Source organism: Protopterus annectens, chromosome 4.part1 (genome assembly GCF_019279795.1).
Source record: "Protopterus annectens isolate FY-2018-M chromosome 4.part1, PAN1.0, whole genome shotgun sequence".
NCBI classification, from domain to species: domain Eukaryota; kingdom Metazoa; phylum Chordata; order Ceratodontiformes; family Protopteridae; genus Protopterus; species Protopterus annectens.
In genome coordinates this window covers 425,496,296-425,513,795 of record NC_056734.1, presented here as the reverse complement: position 1 = coordinate 425,513,795, position 17,500 = coordinate 425,496,296, and the positions used below count along the sequence as shown (strand labels likewise).

Here is a 17,500-nt window from a genome sequence, read left to right as displayed (position 1 = left end):
CCAGCCAAAAATTAGAACATATTCTGCACAGTATTTCTTGGAACTGTAAGTAAAACCTGCTGAGGAGTGGGAAGTCAGCAGTTATAGCTATATCAGCAGTAACTGGGGCTGTATAAGTTATAGCTAGATACAGTAAACTTCTTTTCAAAACTGGCTTGGGTGGAGGATGTTGTAAAGCCTGTTACCCCTCTACTTATATCAGTTTATCCATGTAGCATATTGGATGGTGATGCTAGAAGCTGCCAGGTCCCTTTGCCACTTATATGAATGCATGGCAGAGGGACCATCAATATACAAGAGTGTTCAGTAAACTGCTAGTATGTTGCTTCTCAAATATGGAGAGCATCTCATGGAAGTGAAGTCTAACAAAAACATCTTCTTAATATATGGGAGCCAAAGATTCTGGTCAAACTACTAGTAGCTCAGTTACAAAAGATGTGGCTGCTCCTCTAAAATGAAAGGCAAGGGAGCTTTGTGAAAGGGGAGGTACCACTGCCACATACTTTCAGTTGCTTTACAACAAGTGTTTCACTGGAAACAAAGAAAGCATTTGGAGGGATGTTCATCTTCACTGAACTCAAACATATACCCTGCCAAATATTGTGGTGTGTAAAACAGGTCTTTATTCTAACATCATGGCTAGAATTAAATGCAACAAGGTGCTGACACAGCTATTTAATATATTCAAATACAAACAAAAAAACGGCTCACAGTAGCCTCCGCTTCAACAGATAGTTTATTAAATTAAAAATAGTATAAAGCACTTTTTGTCCGGTGAAATTACCGGACATCTTCAGATACAAAAACACATATCAAATAGTCCCTTTTTATATTTAAACATTTCAACAATCATCTGTGTATTAGATTAATCAATCAATTAATTGCAGTTAACCCTTCCTATGCCCATCAATAAAACGCATTGTAATATATTCAACAGCAACAAGGCAGGACTTTCATTTACCTTATTATTTTTTCACCTTAGCATTAGAACCCTTACTGTGAAGGTTGTGGAGGTCCTGGCAACACCCATTAGCAAACAAAAGAGAAACATTCTTGCATAGCGATCACAGTTAAAGATCTGAACAAGCCATTTAGCAGATAGCAACAAACAATTTGGATATAGAACTAGCCACTACAGTAGCCCGCAACAAGATTCTGATATTTAGTTATGAATTTTATAAGCAACAGGAGCAACAACTGAGGAAAATCTGAACAATATGCAGGACAAGGTAGTTGCTGATCTGCTTAAATGAGGCAAATGAGGGTGTCCATCTCGCGGGGGGGGGGTTAATATTTTAAGATTAACATGCTTCCAAGATTACAATATACCCTCCCTACTTTCTATGATAGTAATTTTGACAGATGAAGCCTTATCTGCAAGGCCATGGAGCGTATTATCATGGAACTTATAAACAAAGACATTGGCAACCTTCAAACACCGGACTCCACCCAGTTTGGGTTCGTGAAGGGCCAATCTTGTCTCCTGAACCAGACTGACTTCTTCGAATTAGTCTCCAGAGCCATGGACAAGAGTAAGGTGGTCCACACAGCCTATCTAGACCTTGCCAAGGCCTTTGACACCATCCCCCACTCTGGAATCATAGATAAACTTACTAAGCTGGGCATTAATCCCTACGTCACCCAATGGGTTGCTTACTGATAGAACCCGCACTGTAAACGTAACCGACTCCAAAGCCAGCTCCAGATAAGGGACAAGTAGAGTACCTCAAGGTTCAGTCCTGAGACCGCTCTTGTTTGGCATCTACTTCTCTGAAGTGCAGGCCAACACTAAGGGACTCTGGCTAACAAAGTTTGCAGATGACTGCAAACTGGGAGCCATTACTGAATCCCCAAATGATGTGGATACTCCACAAAAGGGTGTTACAGAAACATATGCTTGGTGCCACAGCCATGGGCTCAAGCTCAATGCCAAGAAATGTATAGTTATCCCCTTTGGAAAAAAACATGTACCCGTGAATTACCATATAGGTGGCAGTGCACTAAACACCGAAAGTGTGATAAGAGACTTAGGGACACAGGTGGACAGTGGTCTCACCTTCGAAAACCACATCACCACAACAGTCAGGAAATCCTATGTGGCACACCTCATCACTAAGGGCTTTTCATCCAGAAAAAAGGAGGTCATTGTTCCATTGTACTCATCCCTCATTAGACCCATTATAGAATACAACGCCCCATTTGGTATGTACCTCTCAAGACATCTGCAACAACTGGAAAGGCCGCACAAATACCTCACTAAAAGAATCACAGGCCTAAAGCAGATGCCCTACGCTGACTGCCTTAAAAAAACTCCAGTTATACTCTGTTGCACATCTTCTACTCAGCGGCAATCTCTGCTTAACATACAAGGCCATGTCAAACCCAGAGCTGTTGGACATACTACACTTAAAGAAATCCCAATCCCTCAGAGTCACACGCTCCAGGGATCTAAACCTCATCATCACAATAAACAAAACATGCTGGAGGGATAGGTTCCTGATCCAGAGACTCCCCATACTCTGGAATAGATTGCCCATACATGTCAAGCAGAGTGCCTCTTTGGCCCTCTTCAAAAGGAACCTTGACGACTGGATGGGAGAAAGGAAATTCACCCCGGGGATCATGTCAGTTGCCCTGCTAGATGGGGGTCAGGGAAGTAAATAGTGTGAGAAGAAATAGCCAGGGAATTGTTATGGCTAGGCTTGTGTAGGCCCTAGAGCTGATAGCCTAGTACCAACCTATGAAAGCAGATGCAATTTACTATAGCACTGGAACAAGTGGTAGACTCTCAGCAAGAAAAAAATAATATTTCTATGGGCCTGGACTGCATTCTCATAGGTGCCATGTAAGTATTATCTGAACCTCTTCTTAAATATTTCAGCCTCAGCCTATCCAAAGGGTTCATGTTTGATGCCTGAAGAACAGCCACTGTGACTCTCTAGCATAAGGGTGGCCACTCTAAAGACCCAGGTAATTACAGGCCCATCAGCTGCACCAGCCTTATATGCAAAGCCATACAATGCATCATAGCAGAACTCATTTCTGCAGACAGACATACACAACTTAAACAATCTAGGCACTAAACAGTTTTTTTTGTTGTTGTTGTTAACTAAGGCAGGTCCTGTCTGTTGAACCTAGTAAGCTCCTCTGCAAAGTTTTACAGAGCTGTGGACAGAGGTCACTCAGTGTACGCTACTTATCTTGACCTAGTCAAGACATCTGATACGATCTATCATGTTGGTGTTATTACAAACATCAGACAAACTTTGTGAACCTTCATATCATCCTCTGCATTGCAAACTGTATATCCAACAGATCCCAAGTTGTAAAAGTTACTACATCCTCTCTGAATGTAAAATTGTAACCAGTGGGGTACCACAGGGATCAACACTAGACCCTCTCACGTTTCAATGACACATATTTTGCAAACAATCTAATATCCCAGAAGTGTGGTTGACCAAGTTTACTCACTACTGCAAAATGGGCAATGTTAACTGCTCATCCAGTGATACTAAACAGCTCCAGGAAGGGCTGAAATATGAACACACCTGGTGAACTGAAAATGGTCTCAAGCTTAATATAAAAAAAGTAGAACATATCATTCAGCAAAAGGCTCTTTCAACCTTGTGTGTTATAAATGGTGCTCCTCACACAGATATTGTTACAATTGACCCAGTTATTTATGTAAACACTTCTCTCTTATTCAATCAACATGATTCCACCATAGTCAGGAAATCCTTCTGTCTGGCCCAATTCATTTCCAAGGGAATATCTATAAGATCCAAGAAGTCATCACACAACTGTGCTCTTCCCTCTTCTGACCCATCATCAAATACAGTGCCCCCTTTCGGTAAGTATAAATCCAAGCATATCACTAAACTGGAAAGACACCAAAGATATCTCACCAAGAATATCAAAGGCATTAAATCACTCAACTTATCCCCACAGATTAGCACAACTCTTCTTATACTTAGTAGCCTACAAACTGCACTGATGCAAGCCTATGTCTTCTTCTTAAGGCATGAAAGAACCAATCCTTTTTGGCCTCTTATTTATTTGCAAAACCAATGGCTTTACAAATACCCACATAGTTGACCCAAATGTACACCAACAAATATACAAGACTCACTGGAGAATGGTTCCTAACTCACCATGTTCACAACTTATGGAAGTTACCACTACATGCCAAATTACTACTTTGTCTACCTTTAACAATGGTCTTAACGATTGGATGGGTTGACACATGCTTTCCCCATGGTTATTATGTACAGTCCTGTTCGATTTGGAAGGTGAGCACTATTAAGGCTTCAAAACAAAGACATGAACATTTAACTCGTTAGCTTAATGGTGTTTATATGGCTAGATGTCTCATGGCCCTCATGATTACTTGCCCTATATTATCCCTATGTTCCACAGCATTAGGAACAATATACTGATGTTAGTCTGACCCTATGCAGTATAAGCCTAAGCTCTAACTATGACCCTAGCAACTTGAGTTTGATTACTGTCCCAGCACTGGAGGAATGTGATCCACCTTCCTCCTATGGAGAGAAACAGTGGCACGGAGCGTCAAAAAATAAAACATGATCCTCCAAGAATCAGGGATGACCTAAAAAAATCAGACTATATGACCACTCTGGATTTTTCCACTCCCATCTCCGGCACCTTTATAAATCTGTTCCAGTGTTTAGGTCTTAATTATCCTCTGTAGCTTCAAATGGCTTCAGACAGCTGGATTTTGAGAATCATTATAAAAGGTTATAAACATGGCAGTGGGACTCACCCACTCAGTTTCAAGGGATTCTTCCACATTCTCCCTGTCTTCCATAGGATATAACAGCCATCCACCTCCTATGCACCCAAACTATTATTAGTTCATGGAGAGCTGAAGAAAACCAACTGTTTGAGTTCCAACTGAGAAAAAGAGTCTAGATGGTCAAGGATAGGACATAAACATAAAGGTTCTTACAAAAAATACAAAAATAAGGGAGATGGGGAGAGTAGCTATTGCAGCAGTGATCACTCAAACATCTAACAATATGGGAAGTTTACTTACACAGCTGTACTATGTTCATCATATGATCACTGCTGCACTAGCATTAGCTATACGGATAGATTATCATTATTTATACTGACAGGGATGAGGATCTAGGAATCCCTGCCAATGGTCCTAACAAAGTCTGCTCTAGATCTGGAAAACAAATCTAGTTTGTAGTGCTTTGTAAAGGTATATCCACAAGACCAAGCTGCTGCTTCTAGAATACTGCTAGAATCCACTCCTTTTCAAAAATCCACAGATGAAGCCAAAGCCATGGAAGAATGAGCCTTGCCCCTGTCTGGAATTGCCTTATTTTTGTGGGTACAACCATCTCTAATAGCATGAGACAACCATATCCAGATAGATTGCTTTAACACGTGTTGTCCTTTTTTCTTAACTTCATAAAAAATAACTGATCGTAAAATCTGAAAGTTTCAGTTCTGTCAAGATAATATAGGAGTTATCTGTGGACATGTAGAATGTGGAGAATACCTTCCCCCTCATTTTTAAGTTCTGGGAAGAAGACAGGGAGATGGATAGCTTGACTCAAAGTAAACTCTGATACCACTTTCGGCATAAATGAAGGATTACTTGTCAAGGAGGTACTGACTTTGTGGAAAATAAGACAAGGCTTACCCACTCAACTCAGACACTCGTCTTGTACAAGTAAGCAATCAAAAAAACTGTTTTTCATGTTAAGAACGTTAAATATGTCTGATGAGCTGGTTACAATGCAGCAAAAGTAAATTTTTCCAAAACAATGTTAAGATCTCAAGGAAAGGTCATCTGTTTTCTAAAAAATCTGGAATGTAACACCCGTTTCAAAAACATTTTAACACGGAAATGCATTGAAATGGAGGATCCATGGGCAAACGTACTGAATTGGCTGACAAGTGTACCTTGATAAAGTAGTAAGAAAGGCCAAAAGATAATAACTTACACAAATATTTTAGAGCCAAAGAAATACTAAACTTAAAAGGGTCCCAGTTCTATGCTTGGCACAAACTAGAAAATCTTTTCCATTTGGTACATGACTTCCAAGTCGCAGGTTTCTTTACCACCTCTACTACCTGCTACAAAGTCCTCAGGCAACAGATGCCTAAAAAGAATGAAAACTATCATTCAGGCAGTTAGCTGAAGCTGTTTTAAACTGGAGTATATCATATAGCTGCTGTGTTGTCCAAGTAGGTCTAGTCTGTGGAGATGCTTGTGGTAACTGCCCTTAACTATCTCCAAAAAAGGGAGGACCATTGTTACCTAGTCCAAAAGGAAGTCACCACAATGATCTTTGGAGATTTACAATCCTGTGACAAATAATTTCAATAAAAGACATCCAGGTACATAGTGCTTTTAATGGGTTTTATAACAAGACATACAAAACCAGGACATACTATAAAGCAAGCTTTCTAAATCTAGAAGTGTTGCAAATTCAGAGACTTAAAAAAATAAAATACATGATACCACTGTATTTTCAGCTGCTGCATAGCAAAATCAGAAGGAATACGTGAATTCAGAAATATTCTCAAGACTGACTTTTAAAATATGATTTGGTTTAGAAACATTTTCTGCAATAAACATTAGCTGAATCTTTACAAACACCCCATTCTTCTTTATCTCACAGCAACTTATAAATGTATGGCTTCAACAAACGGCGACTTGCAATCCATGTAATTTTCCTGCAAACTCTCTATCTCACTGTGTAACTACTAAAATCAGGTTCTGAATATTCTGAAGATGAACTCCAAAACATACCCTGATGTGGTTACGATACATTTTATCAGCAATGGATTAAAATCATCTTAACCTTATTTGGTTGGTTTTTGAATGAAAATTTCCATCTAAACAATATATGTAATACATGACCATATTTCTGTTACATTTAATCAACTAATACTGACATATGGGTATGCAAGACACAGCTCTGCTTCTCTGAGATATTTCTAGTTTATATGGTATGATTCAGACTCTACTTGGAAGTATAGCTCTCAACTTTCCAACTCCAAAATGTGGAAAACTGCCTCTCACAATCAAGAACAAATGGGCATAATGTGCAACACTACCTGACATAATGAACCAATGGGCACAATGTGGAGCACTACCTGTCATAATGAGGAGCCAATGGGCACAATGTGGAACACTACCTCTCATAATGAGGAACCATGGGCACAATGTGTAACACTACCTCTCATAATGAGGAACCATAGGCACAATGTGTAACACTACCTCTCATAATGAGGAACTATGGGCACAATGTGTAACACTACCTCTCATAATGAGGAACCATGGGCACAATGTGTAACACTACCTCTCATAATGAGGAAAATACAGTTGTGTACACTTACCATAAATGTAGATGTTAGAGTGTTATTCACTGTTGCAGTCATCACATTTGGGTTATCTGCTTGCAGGTAGCCCTCAGTCGGCCTGATTATCAAAGTCTTGGGTCCTGCGTCGGTTGCTGTCTCATCTTCCATGACATCAAGTAGTCAGGGGTATAAAGCATGCAGCCAATGCCATTACATCAGTTTTTCTTGCCCCAGATGTCAGGTGGCCCCATAATGGGAAGCAATTATATACAAGGTTACACCTCCAACAAAAAAGCAAATACAATAAAAAGCTTTAAGCATAGAAAACAAGAATAGAGGTATAGTCAATAGAAATCAGGGGGCTGGAGGGAAGGTAACCAGGACTGCAACAGTGAATAAACTCTAACATCTACATTTATGGTAAGTGTACACAACTGTACTATGTTCTTCATGTTTCACTGTTGCAGTCATCACATTTGGGTAGATTCTCAAAGCTAAGGATGGGAGGAGGTAATTAGATAGCATTAGGACCAGCTATAAGCCCTGCAAGACTGCAGTGGTAAAGCCAGCTCTGGATTTAGAAAACATTGGCAAGTGGTAATGCTTGGTGAAGGTAAGTACAGAACTCCTGGTAGCAGCTTCTAGGATGTCCCTAGTAGGGACACCTCTGAGAAAGGCTGTACAGGTAAATGCAGCCCTGGTTGAATGTGGTCTTATCCTCTGTGGGGCAGGTTTTCCATGGTGCTTATATCAGAAATGAATGCAATGGCCTATACAATTAGAAATGGTTTGCTTTGAAATGACCTTCCCCTCTGCTCCTGCAACAAATGCAACCAGCAGCTGTTCAGATTTCCTGAGAGGCTTAGTCCTGTCCAAGTAAAATCTAAGTTGTCTGTGCACGTCCAAGGAGTGCAGTATTCGTTCCCCTTGTTCTGTGGATTAGAAAAGAAGGTTGGCAAATGAATGGACTGATTAAGGGCCACACTGGATACCACCTTGGGCATAAAGGAGGGATTGGTCCTGAGGGACATACTGTTCGCATGAAAGATGATGAAAGGCTCCACTGCCATGAGGGCCTGTAATTCAGACACCCTTCTTGCTGAAGTGATGGCTAGAAGGAAGGCTGTTTTCCAAGAAAGGAATTTCAACTCTGCATTTGCAGCTGGCTCAAAGGGAGGTACAGTGAGCTTTTCCAATACAAAGTTAAGGTCCCAGGCTGGAGTAGGGGCTCCCTGGTTGGTCTTAAGTTTTTGTCCCCTCTGAAAAATTGCTTCAGCAGTGGATGAGAGAAGAGGGGTGGCTCTGTACTGTAATGTGCTGAAATGGCTGATGCATGAATGTTGATGGAAGAAAATGAAAGGCCCTTGTGAAGCATCTCAGTTAAGTATTGAAGAATATGAGGTAAACTGGGCACTGCTGTGCCCATCCTCTGAGTTTGGCTCCAGGGAACAGAATCTTTTCCATTTTTCAGCAGAGGATTTTCTAGTGCTAGGCCTCCTTGCCTGCAAAATGACATCCATCACTTGCTTACTAAGGGATGGTAACCGAGCGATCAGGTAATTAGCCAGGCAGCAAAGTTCAGGGTTTGAAGCTGTGGATGCAGAATCTGGCCCTACTGCTGGGACAACAGGGCAGGAGTCTGAGGCAGGTGCCATGGTGCCAGCAGTGACACACTGCGCAAGAGGGGGTACCAGTGTTGGCGTGGCCAGTCTGGTGCAATCAGTACTGTGCTTGGTTTGTCCTGTTTGATCTTTAGTAGCACTTTGGAGAAGAGAGGCAAAGGAGAAAAGGCATAAACTGTTTTTCCAGGTGAAGGACAGGGCATCCACTTTCCAAGCTTGTTTGTGGGGAGTCCCTGTGCAGAATTGGTAGTTCTGAGGGGAGGCAAAAAGGTTTATATCTGGGCTCCCCCCATTTGTTTCTCAACATGTTGAATATCTTTGGTTCCAATTTCCACTCGTGTGGGTCCATGAGATTTCTGCTTAGGTCATCTGCCAGTGCATTTAGCTTTCATGGCAGGAACTGAGCTTGTAGGTGCACTTGGTAGCTCAAGGCTGTGTTCCACAGAGCCATGGCTAGTCTGCAGAGAGGGTATGTGTGGGTTCCCCCATGCTTGTTTATGTACCACATAACAGTGGTGTTGTCCGTCTTTACCAATAATTGTCCTGGAAGAATGTGGTCCTTGAAGGCTGTCAGAGCATTCTGTACAGCTAACATTTATTTTTGATTGATATGCAGGTGCATTTGATTTGGGTTCCATTTGCCCTGAATGCACTGCCCTGCCAAGTGAGCCCCCCATGCATAGTCTCATGAGTCTGTTGTTAGGGTTTGGGCAGCAGGGGGTAGAGTGAATGGCAACCCCTTGTTTTGGAGGCAGGCCTCTGCCCACCAAAGGAACTCTATCTTTAGACAAGGTATGATAGGAATCATTGATTCTAGATCCTGAGAATGTTGACACCATAGGCTTTTTAGATACCATTGTAGTTTCCTCATATGCAGTCTTGCATATGGAATTAGAAGAATGCAAGAGGCCATGAACCCCCAAGGCTTGCAGTATTTTCTTTGCAGATAGCTGGGTTTTTGTGGCCAGTAGTTTGAAGTATGCTGTCAAACTAACTTGTTTCTCAGGCGTGAGGTAGGCCATCTGGGAAGTATTCAAGCTTGCTCCCACGAATACAATTTGTTGGCAGGGTACAAGACATGATTTCTTTTCGTTTATGGTGTACCCCAGAAAAGTTGGCAATTTCTTTACAAATGCCAGATGATTTAATAGTATGTCCTGGCTTTCTGCCTGAATTAGACAATCGTCCGGGTATGGGTACATCTGAATATTTCTTTGCCTGCAAAATGCAATGACTGCAGCTAGGCACTTTGTGAATACCGTGGGCACAGTAGATAAGCCAAAGGGCAGTGCAGAAAACTGATAGTGCATGTAGCCTGCTCTGAAGCGTAGGTATCTTCTGCAAAATTCCGTTATTGGGATGTGCAGGTAGGCTTCCTTTAAATCCAGTGTTGCCAAACAGGCATTTCTGCCTAGCATGGGAAGCAGCTGATGAAGAGTTAGCATCTTGAATCTTGGGATTACGAAAAAGTTGTTTAGGATTGACAGGTCCAGGACAGAACGTCAGGAATTGTCTTTTCTGGGTACCAGGAAAAGTCTTGAGTATAAACCTTGCCCCCATTCTTCTGGGACAGGTTGAATAGCCCTGATGCTAAAGAGAGAGGACTTGCTTTTGAGCCTCTGCCCACTGATTTGGGAGTAGGTCTGGCCAACCTTTTGGGGTTGGCAAGGAGTGGAAGTGGAATCTGTATCCTTGGGAAACTATATTTAAAACCCATTTGTCCTGGGTAATGAGTTCCCAATTTTTTGCATGCAGGGCTATCTTTCCCCTAAAGGAACCTTCAGTTGAGCAGGGCTTGGAAGGTTTAAAGTTAAGTCACTGAGACAGTTTACCATAGGGGGGAGTCTTACTACTCCCTGATTTGGAAGTGGGAGCCCCCCACTGCTTAGGCCTGTGAGTACCTTGGGACTGAAGCCTGGGTGTTCTGCTGGTTCTGGGTTTGGACTGAGAAGGCCTGAAGAGGCAGGAAAGGACCAATTCTTAGAGGGCCAATGCCTACTAAATCTGAGAGGCTGTACTTGCACGAAATCTTTAACAGTTTGCATAGATTTAGCTTTTTCCTCCATATTTTTAAGTACTTCTTCTGCTTTGTTGCCACACAGGCGGTCTTGGTTTAAGGAAGCATCCAGTAATTTAGCTTTAACATGATCTGACAAAGATTGCTCCTTAAGCCAAGCATGCCTTCCAAGTACAGGCCCAGTGACAGCAGCCCTGCAAGATGCCTCTAATGAATCAAAACCACACTGCAAAGCATGTTTTCCAACTTGTTCAGCAGAATGTATTAAATCTTGTAATTCTTTATTTTCAGCACAGTCAAGAATCAACATAATTTTCTGTTTAAGCAATCCAATAATATGCTGCTGATACTTTAACATATGAAACTAGCAGTTTAAGGCCCTAATGGCCAAAGTTGCAGAAGTGCATAACTTCTTACCACATCTATCCAGTGCCCTGGAATCAATGTCAGAGGGAGTACGTTTTTTGGCAGTAGTAGCCTTAATGCCCCTGGGTCCCTGTGAAATGGTCTGAAATGGTCTCAGGATCCACAGTAGGATTTTTAAAGAGGAACTTGTGAGAGTCAGGTACCCTGTAATACCTATCAGGTTTTCTGGGAGCAGGAGGTAAAGTGTCAGGGGCCAGGCTAGATTCCGAGAAGGCATCATCTACAATATCCACTACAGGAGGGATAGCTAAAGGCCTGTGTTGAGGCAGGAGTAAGAATTCCCTAAGCCTCTTTTTAGAGTCAGAGTAATCCTGACTTTCCCAGCAGAAATGCTCCATAAGAGTATGCAAGGTTTCACCAAAAGAGAAATCCTCTGGAGGGGAAGCAAAGGGAATGGAGTCCTCTGCATCAGAATCCTCATAGGTAGATAAGGGCAAATCATGGTCATCAGAGAAAACTGAAATTTCAGAATCCTGATCAGAAGAATCAAAAGGAAAATCAGTCCTAGGTCTATTACATGGAGAAGGGTGGCTTCCGCTGATTAGAGTAATAAAGTCTTCAGCCATTCCTATCATTTGTTTTTTAGGCATGGGGGCCTGACCTTGCAGTCTGGGCATCAGTTTTCTGGGCATGGATCACATTTTAGGCCTTGAAGAAGAAGATGGCGTCAGTTTAATATGCAAGTCAGTAGGCCTGAATACATCCTCAGAAGCCAGTGCCTGCACAGCGGCTCCAGACCCATCCAAGGTAGAGACATCCACAGGTTCCACAGTCAAAGAAGCACCTCACGGCACACCGGACTCCAAATGGATCTCAGTAGATGCCTGCGAATCTGAATTAGCAGGTATCAGGGGCTGCAAAAGCACCTCACTGAGTACTGGCGAACTAGCGACTAGCTTAGGAGAAGCGTTGTCAGCAGCTTTGGACCTATGCGGTCTGTCTCTGTCTTTATCTTAGCATTTTTCAGAATGTCGGTAGTCGGGTGGCTTACCAAAGCCATTTCTGGATAACTGAATAGAGTACCAAAATCTTTAAATGTGAAAATGAACAGATGACGAATAGTACGAGGTTCAAATAAGGCACAAAACTGACAGCGAGGTACGTTGTGGTCTGGGCCTAAGCAAGGAATGCAGTATGAAAGAAAATCTTTATGAGGTATTTGCTTTCCACAAGAAATACAATTGTTAACTTTTACTGACATCGGTTTAGAGCAAGAAAAAGGATCCCCAATGGGGTACTTAGCTCAGTTGAAGACTTCGGATCTGAAACTCGTAAAAGAAAATTTCAGGAGTTGGCCGGCCCACACTTGTGAACTGCTTCTGCTTCGGGCACTGCAAAGCAAAAAAGACTGATGTAATGGCGTCGGCTGCATGCTTTACACCCCTGACTACCTGACGTCATGGAAGATGAGACAGCAACCAACACAGGACCCAAGACTTTGATAATCAGGCCGACTGAAGACTACCTGCAAGCAGATAACCCAAATGTGATGACTGCAACAGTGAAACACGAAGAACATCCAATGGGCATAATGTGAAACATTTGCTAAACATGTAACTGTTTCTTGACTTCCTACCTGTTCTTTTGAAGAACTAACAGAATTTAATCCTATTTATTACTGTTATTTAAAAAAAATGAAAATGTGTGGCAGATCCTTTCAAGGTGGGGCATTGAGGAGTATGAAAGTTTTAAAACCCAAAATGAGGAATGCTCCTCGTGATGAGGCAGTGCTAAGAGGTGCGCTTTGAAAGTGAGAAAGTAACTGTTCCAGGTTACAAATTTCTAATACAATGAAAGAATGCAACTGAACTCGTTAAATGTGAACAACTCTCCTAATGTCACAGTTCCAACTTCACAACCACTATCTGTACGTGGCAACAAGCAGGTCTCTTGTCCTTATAACTGAGATGATGCAAAGAATAAAGTGCTGAATGTCTCCACCTAGCACTAGAAATCTCAGAGGAGTTTCTCTTTACTAGCCTGACTGGGGTAGAAAATAGAAGTTATGTCCTTACCATAACGTTCCATGTGGACTGTTCATCTCGCCTTTGTTCTTACACATGGGTTCGGAGCCGATCCTCGGCTCCATGTCGGCCGCTTGCAAGCTCTGCATCGAGAAGAAGCTCGAGATCACCTAATACCCACAATCCCCCTCTGCCTTTACCTCAGATCTAGTTTGCAAGCAAACCAGCCATAGAGAGCACACACACATACCAAAATTTACATAATCATAGGATCATCTATATACATATATACATATATATATATATATATATATACACAAGTGTATCATACAATACAACTATTGCAACTGCAGAAGGAGAATACTCCAGACCAGGCACCAAATTGAACGTTCTTCCTAAGGGTGGGAGTGTAAGAACAAAGGCGAGATGAACACTCCACATGGAACGTTATGGTAAGGACATAACTTCTATATGTGAGAGTGTTCAATCTCGCCTTTGTTCTTACACATGGGTAGCGACCCTAGCCCCATGATCCTGAGGAACTCACGGAGAGCGTTCTTGAGCTCAGTGGAACCAAAGGTTGCCCTATCCCTAGAAACCCTGTCCACTTTGTAATGAGAGATAAATGTATGTGGTTTAGCCCAAGTAGCAGCCGCACAAATCGTGTCTAATGGTAAGCGAGCTGCGTGAGCTAAGGATGTAGACACTGATCTCGTAGAATGTCCTTTAGGTTTGACCGATAAGGTTTGATTAGAAGCCTCATAAACGTGTGTGATACAATCAGTTAGCCATTTGGAAAGAGTTCGCTTCGTAACTGCTACACCCTTCCTGCTGTCAGCAAAGGCTACAAACAGTTGATCAGATTTCCTGTGATCTTTTGTTCTATCCAAATAAAACCTGGGTTGTCTATGGACATCCAATTTGTGCAACATATACTCTAACTTATTAGAGTGATTTTTAAAAAAGGTGGGTAATTCAATGGACTGATTAATATTATTAGTAGAGCAAACTTTGGGGAGAAAGGATGGATTAGTGCGAAGGGATACTCTGTCAGAGTGGAAAATTAAATAAGGGTGTTTAATAGAAAGAGCCTGAAGCTCAGACACTCGCCTAGCGGATGTAATGGCCACCAGGAATAGAGTTTTCCACGATAAAAATTTCAATGGGCAAACTGAGGCTGGCTCAAAAGGGGGCAACATCAATTTAGAAAGTAAGAGGTTCAGATTCCAAGGTGATGTAGGAATTCTAACTGGTGGTCTGATGTGAAAAGATCCTTTTACAAACGCTTTACAAAGTCTGTGAGCCATAATAGGCGCACCACATTCTTCCACATGAAAGTTAGAAATGGCAGCCAATTGCACTCTTAAAGTAGCAGGAGAAGCTCCTTCATGGAACAATTCTGTCAAAAACTCCAAGATCTTGTTCAACGGAGCTATAACAGGGTCCAAATGATGTGAATTAGCCCAGAAGACGAAACGTTTCCATTTACTGGTGTAGGTTTTTGTAGTGGAAGCTTTATGAGAAGCCACTAATATATTCTGAACTGCCGGTGTAAGGGAATCAGACCTGGCTAGAAAGGGAAGCGGAGCAGCCAAGCTGCTAGATGGAGGATTCGAGAGATGGGTGAGGAACTCCTGACGAGTGAGTCAGTAGATCTGGCTCTGGGTCCAGCATCCAAGGTCCCCGAATGCGGTGATGCAATAGAAAGGGGAACCAAATTTGATGAGGCCAGAATGGGGCAATGAGGATTATCGTCCTCTGAAGGTTGTTGGCTTTCTGCAGAAACTTTGCAATCAGGGGAAATGGAGGAAAAGCATACAGGAGACCCGGGGCCAATCGTGCACCAGCGCGTCCCTGGGGACTTCCCCTGGAGGGGGTAATAGGGCAAAGTAGCTCCTGCATTTGGCGTTCATTGGAGACGCAAACAGATCGCAGGAAGGCTGGCCCCACTTGCGAAATATCGTGTTTGCAATTGACTGTTTGAGGGACCACTCGTGAGGCAACAGTATTGCCCTGCTCAGCCTGTCGGCTATGACGTTGGATGACCCCAGGATGTGCGTTGCGATCAGAAAGCGACCTGTGGACTCCGCCCATTGCCAAATTCTCATGGCCTCTCTGCATAGTTGATAAGACCTGGTTCCCCCTTGCTTGTTTATGTACCAGACTACAGACATGTTGTCTGTCTGAACTGCAATAGTCCCTAGAGGAAGAAGGGGAGAAAAGTGTTGCAACGCTAAAAACACTGCCCTCAACTCCAGAACATTGATGTGCAGATTGTACTCCAGATTGGTCCATTCGCCTTGGACTGTCTGTCCCTGAAAGATGCCCCCCCACCCTATCAGGGAAGCGTCCGTGGTTATCGTCGCTGACGGTGTGGGTAGCACAAATGGTCTTCCGCTGGAAAGGTTGCAAGTCTGAAGCCACCAAGTTAGGTGTGATTTGCATGTGTTTGTAATCAGAATTTCGTGTGTCAGAGGCAGCTGATGGAATGACCACTGTGCAAACAGCAGCCATTGTAGAACTCTCATGTGCAGTCTTCCCAATGGTATCGCAATGAGAGAAGCTGCCATGAGACCCAAGAACTTTAGAACCAGCTTTGCCAGGGATTTTTTGGACGACAGAAGGAGAGAAATGTGGTTTTGAAGTGCGACTATCCTTTCTGGAGGAAGCCTTAGAATCAAATGATGCGTATCTAATTCCGCTCCTATGAATAAGATATGCTGTGATGGCTGTAGTAAAGATTTTTCGAAATTTACGGAAATTCCGAGGTGAATACAAAGTTGTAGGGTGTAATCCCTGGCCTGTATCAGTTGACGCCGGGTGGTGGCAGATAGGAGCCAGTCGTCCAGATACGGAAACACCTGGAATCCTAGGCGTCTCAGATGAGACGCTACCACTGCCATGCATTTGGTGAAAACCCTGGGGGCTGAGGTCAGACCAAAGGGCAGGGCTCGAAACTGGTAGTGACTGGCTCCCAGCCGGAAGCACAAATGATCCCTGGACGCCCTGGCCATTTGATGTGGTAGTATGCGTCCTTCAGATCTATTGAGCACATCCAGTCGTCCTTCTGTAGGAATGGAAGGATCGATTGAAGCGTGACCATTTGGAACTTTTCCTTCTTGACAAAGGTGTTGAGGTTGCTTAGGTCCAGAATCGGCCTCCAGTCCCCTGTGTTCTTTGGAACTAAAAAGAACCTTGAGTAAGTCCCGAATCCTATTTGGTCCGCTGGGACTGGTTGGATGACTCTTTTTTCTAGCAGCTTTGAAATTTCTATAGCTGCTGGGTCTACTTAGATGGGGTGGTACATCTGGGAGTTTCTCTTTGGAATGGGGTGGATAGGAATGGTATTCTGTAACCTCTGGTAACAACGCTTTTACCCAGTTGTCTGTAGTAATGTTTTGCCAGGCCTGAGGGTATAAAGCTAGCGACCCCGACTGCCTCCAGAGCAGGACAGTCGGGCCTCCTCTCAGGAGTGCTGGAAAGGTTTTTCCAGGGTGTATCCCTGTCACCTTGGTTTTGCGGACCCGTCTGCCGCCAGGCGGCGTCTTCCACCTCTGCCCCTCCTCTGCCTCTAGAGGGCATCACCCTGTGTGCCTGGGAAAGATCCTTGGGGTTTTCGAAACCACATTTTCCCACTACGTTGCCCTTTAGGTGCGGTCTGGAAGGGTGGAAAAACGGACTCCGACAGCAGACAGAGTCTTTCCCTCCTGTTCACACCAGGTAAGGGTCTCCTTTACTTTAGGGCCAAAAAGTGTGGCACCATCAAATTAGTAAAGGAAGACTTGAAGGCTTCCGCAAACGAACATAAGCGCATCCAGGATTGCCTACGAAGAGCAATCGCTGAAGCTGCTGCCCTACTCGATCCTTCGGCTGCGTATGATATCAGCCTCATGGATGAGTTAACAATGGATGTAAGGGTATTTAGATGTGCTGTAACTTTCTCTGAGACCGCAGCATCTGTAGTACCCTGGAGGGTATCTCCCAACTCTTTGACTAGATCCCTCTGTAAGCGTGTAAAATGGGTCAAATAGTTCAGGGATCGCATAGAAAAAGCCGCTGAACTAAAAATGCGCTTCCCGTATCTGTCCATAGTCCTAGAATCTCTGTTAGGCGGATGGACAGATGAG

At 43.1% G+C, this 17,500-nt stretch overlaps 1 protein-coding gene across 3 annotated transcripts in view; it reads left to right on the top strand.

Moving 5' to 3' along the window:
* Nucleotides 1–17,500, top strand: part of RHBDD1 (rhomboid domain containing 1) — a 1,445,444-nt gene that overhangs the window by 211,440 nt on the left and 1,216,504 nt on the right. The gene's annotated exons all lie outside the window — the stretch shown is intronic.